Source organism: Malurus melanocephalus, unplaced genomic scaffold (genome assembly GCF_030028575.1).
Source record: "Malurus melanocephalus ecotype Western Australia unplaced genomic scaffold, MMel_1.1 scaffold_259, whole genome shotgun sequence".
NCBI lineage: Eukaryota > Metazoa > Chordata > Aves > Passeriformes > Maluridae > Malurus > Malurus melanocephalus.
The window spans coordinates 933,393-936,905 of record NW_026623491.1 but is presented as its reverse complement, the minus strand read 5'-3'; positions in this window follow the sequence as shown (position 1 = coordinate 936,905).

Genomic DNA, 3,513 nt, shown 5'->3' with positions numbered 1-3,513 from the left:
TCTCATGGSAGAACCCCAAAGGGGCGGATTCCTCTGGAGGGCTGGTCAGGAGAGAGGGTAGGGTGCTRTTTCTCTCCTTCCAAAGTCTCCAGGACACTTGCTGTTGTTGCAGTTCCTCCCAGGAAGCAAACAAGAAGCCCCAAAGTTTCCTTCCCTCCACCTCATTCCTGCATTTATAGTGCTGCAGGCACAGGGTTGTACCATTCAGGATGTTCCCCAGCCAATCCAAGTCCTTTTGGACTCCAGCCTCACTGCTGTCCTATTCCCCTGTGGATGGACCAGCATCATTCAGAAAAATGTGCCTTTTATTTTGCTGTTCACTGCACTGCTGCTGCTCCCTGTGCCCATGTCCCATTGTTTTGCCTCTGGCTGGATTGTGCCATGACCCCTTGGCACATGCACTCAGCTGGAACTCACTGTGGACTCTTGTGGTCATACTGTCCCAGGCTTTCTGAGCCTGTAGTGCCCAAGACAGGTCTGTCCTGAGCTGCAGACCAGGCTTTGTGCAAATTCAGCGCACCTGCATCGTTCTCTGYTCCTTTGCAGAGGAGGAAAGCACAGGGAGCAGGCAGGGCTGGAGTCCTCACCTTTCCYCTGCCCTACAGGTGTTTTGGTTTGAAGAGAAAATTGAACAGCTGCAGCTCACCCCATCTGTATCCCATTGCTCTGCRCTCCAGTTCAGGGCCAACTTACACACACCCTCCCCAGTGGAAATCAGGGCTGAACATTGGCCAGGYAGCTCAAAAGCTCCATGGCTGAATCCTACAGGATCTTCTCTAGATACCAAAAGGCTATGCTCTAGCCCTGGGTGATGGCAACACACACTATCTGGTTTTGGACCTTCTTTCCACAAGCTAATTTTATACATGTTAATCCACAGATTGTACTGAACTTTTCCCTGAGCATCTCACCATAATTGAAAAGAAAATCTGGTTCCTGAAACTACTTATTCTCAAAATAAAGAAGTTCTTCTATTTCAATATATTATATATATATATATATATATATATATATATATATATATTTCATTTCATATAAAATATGAAGATATCAAGGTCATTTAATATAAAAATGTACTATTAACTCATTCTTTCATACCAAACTGACCCCAGTAACATGAAAGGCCTAGGGTTATTTTCCTTTAGTACAGACTGACCATAACAACAACACAAGGCTTTGGGGCTTTCTTTTACCCACTTAAGCCCATGCATACAATGGGCAGGCACAAATCCTCTCTCTCCTTTCTCCCTCCCTGGGCTTTGTTCACCTCAGAGCTGCTGGTGCCAGCAGTTGAGAAAAATGTGTRAATGCACCTGGATAAACAAGCCAACAGGAACCGGAGCAAGAACGTGAATTATTCTCTGACACTAAGCTGCCCTTCGTTTCTTTCCATGGGTCTCAAAAAGCACAGGCAGTGCCTGCTGAACAATCCCAGCTGACATTTGTTTGTTCCCWGTAGACCCACMGCAGCTCCAGGGGACAGCCAGATCCTGCTTTTAACAGCACAGGGGCTCACAATGGCAAAGGTATTGAGAGTCCTGACACGTAAGACCAGACCGTGAGACCAGACACGTGAACACCTCTGAAGTTCTGGACTTAGCACTGGTTGGAAAGCTACATCCTGAGCACTCAATCTAGTCTAATTCCCAGGCAGTGAAACAGAATTAAATAAACGTTGGAACAATAAAAACAATCGCAGGCTTGGTGTCTGTCACTCATCTGACTCATTCCCTCTCCATTTCCCATTGCCAGCACAATGACCAGGAGACACTGGCGAAGGGGACACCTCTCAGCAGGACATGTGACAGGGCACACAGCACCTGGCTGCTGTGTGTGCTAAGATCCTTCCCCAGCCCACAGACCCATTCACCATCCGGCCCAGAGACAGGCAAGAGGCACAGCAGCAGTGGATTTGTGCCCCTGGAGGCTGGCAGCCCTCAGCACCCAAGCAGCGAGCTGGTCACAGGCTGGATGGAAGGATGCACACCACCAAGCTCCAGGCTGAATCACCACAACCCCTCGGTTTTGTRAAGGATAAAAAATGACTGGGATGTCTGACATCTGCTGCTCTAAGCAGAGAAGGGGAAGATTAGGCCAGAGACAAATCAGTGTTTCATACAAAAATGCTTTTTTCTGTGTCTTCAAGTTCTCTTAGAAGACAGTCACCTTCCAAATGCCCTCTAGTAGCCAGACATCACAAGTACAACAGTTCAAATCTCAGAAAGAACATTCTGAAAGACAGGCAGGGAAGTTAAGAAAGTGGACATAGGAATTACAATGGATATKGAGTCCAAAGTGACACTATATGTCATTTTAACACAGTGTGTGCACACAGACACATAGAAGTAGCAAGGGGCTGTGTGTGAACTCCTCCTGCAATAATGTGCTCATGCATAAGCTACCCTTCATGGTGCCAGTAAAGGGAAGGCTGGATTCCTGTGTGTGTATAACCACCACAGAAGCGGTTTTGTTCCCAATAAACCTCTGCTCTGGGGATTTTTATTCAACTTGTGCTTTGCTAAGCTCTGCCAAACAGATTATAAGAACATGGTGGCAKCGGCAGTGATGGGTGGAGTCCCTCCCTCTCCGCAATACTCCAAGCTCCAGCCAGGGGAACTCCCCAAGTACCAGCGCCAGGTACTGCAGGCCTAACTGGCTCCAGTTCTGCTTTCTGACACCAGCAAGGAGAGATTTCACCAGACGTAAAGGCAAGGGACAGAGAAGACATTTGCAYAGAAAGCTGAAATATTTGCAAGGTGTTTTTTAAAAGTCTCAAAGAAAGTTATAAAAATCCTGTCCTGCAGAGTTGAGACCTACATTGCTCATGGGCTGCTGAGGAAATTGAACAAAGAGGGGACGGAAAGCACTGTTTAAACAAAGGTGCAAGAGGAGAAAATAACACCTGCAACATCAGCTCAGCCATTTCTGGTGCTGCACAAGGCATTGCCAGCACCCAGCTGCTGTGCTGCATTCATGCTCCCATTCTGGCCCTGTTGGACTGCASGTGAAGCACAGAGCAGGCTGTCAGCCTTGCTGGCAGATCTCCTCRGTGTGTTTGCTCCTAACCTAAAGAACTTGCAATGCTCATGTCTTTGTCTTGACAGGACTTGCTGAGTCTTCAGCCTTACTCTGGAACTTCATAGATATAATGTCAACCTGCCCTCCAAATCCCACACTTAAACCACCACAAATCCCAGCCTTGTTGTAGGGTATAGAGGTCTTTCAGGGCTGCAACCACATCCTGACCCTCAGCCCTCACCTTTCTTCCAGACTTTCCCTATACTGGTGGCTGCAYAACACTGCTGGAGGAGAATCCAGTGCAATGACTGCCAGTGACAYGGTTCAGATACAGATTTTGCTTCTGTTCACTCCTCCCATGTAAATGCTGTCACAGAGTCCAAACACACAGTACCCAGAGTTGTGATTCRTATTTTATTTTCATTCTTTACAAGCAAGAACATTTCTGGGCTAAAACAATCAGAATTAATCAGTCACCATGAAGAATTCACTAGG